Genomic DNA, 1479 nt, shown 5'->3' on the forward strand with positions numbered 1-1479 from the left:
GAACCTGGTTCCGGGTAGAGACTGAGCTTTGGGACATTGTATTTAGTGTCTGAGCTATTGTTCCCTTCTTCTACTCTTCCCTTTCTTTATTTGCTGTCCAGGTCTCCCCAGGCCAGTCTAGTGGGGACATGTTGACCTCCCTCCCTCTTTACAATGGGCAGATGGACACTCTGCAGGAGCCCCACTGCATTTTAGTGGCTGCTTCTGGTCCTGTCCACGAGCCTCCTCTTTTTCTACCTTCCATTCATTAAAGTTGTGCATCCAAGCCTTGGCTTCTGAGTCCTCCTTTTTGTGGCAATCCTTCCAGTCTGCTCGGGATAAAAGTTGGAGTGGCAGAGGCTGGGAATCTGTAGTGGATTTTCCATTGTTCCTTTTCGTTTTATCGCGGATAAAGAACATTCCTGGTTACTGCACAGTTCATGGCAAACAGGGAAACGATGGCTCCAAAGTGTGGCAGTGATGAGGGAGGGAAACAGCATCGTCTGGGAGCAACCCACAGCCTCATCCTTGTCTTCTCCTCCCCTGCATTACCCGTTCCAGGATCTATGAGCTGTACATGTAGTCAAAGACAGATGATTTAGGAATCTCACAGAGGTCGGAGGGATAGTGGGTCCCACCCTCAAGGTGCAGAAAACACACTTGGTTCATAAATGCTCACAGTCAAAAGGAATGGCAGAGATCAGGGGTTCTGTGAAGGATCAGAAAGTGTTATTAGTAAATTACACACTTGGTGTGGAATTTGCTATGTTGTCCCAGACCTCCTGTATGAGCACATGTCAGAGGGTGTTGGATTAAGGGGCTTGGTGAATGGGATGACAGAAGTTAAAGGAGAAAAGATGAATTAATGAGGGAAAGAGAGAAAGAAAGCAGGAAAGAGAAGGAAAAGGATGGAAAAGTGAGAACCAGAGAAAAAACAAACACCTGGTACCAGCATAAAACCGTTTGATGGGATGTCAGTCCTGGTTTCAGCATCCACCCAGCTGTGACAGTCCAGTCCATTGGATGTCCAAGGTCTTGAGGACAATGCCCAGACTGAGGGGGTATGTTTCTGTGGGTAGGTTTCTCTGTCCCAAAGACAGGTGTCAATTTAAATGAGTTCTCATGCAATCTGTTTTTTCAGACCTTTTTGGAAATGTGTCGGAGGCTTCGGGGGTTTTTGATGGCCTTGATCCACCCCTACAGTCCATGACCACTTTGTGGCCTCACTCTTGTGAGGCTTGTGCTGTGCTTTCTCCAGGGACTACAACAAGGATGTTTGTCCCAGAACCAAGCTGCTGATCTCTCTATGGCCCCTTCTCCAGCCACATCCTGCTTTTCCTCACAGCATCTTGAGGAAATCCTGAAGGCACAGCTGGGCTCAAAACAACAGCTCAGACGCACAGCAACCCATAGACCTTGTGGGGTTGGCCCCATGCTCTTCCTGCCTGCAGTTCATGGCAGAGACACCATCTCTGTCACTGGGTGCTGGTCTAGAATTGT

This window comes from Malurus melanocephalus, unplaced genomic scaffold (genome assembly GCF_030028575.1).
Source record: "Malurus melanocephalus ecotype Western Australia unplaced genomic scaffold, MMel_1.1 scaffold_1429, whole genome shotgun sequence".
Taxonomy (NCBI): domain Eukaryota; kingdom Metazoa; phylum Chordata; class Aves; order Passeriformes; family Maluridae; genus Malurus; species Malurus melanocephalus.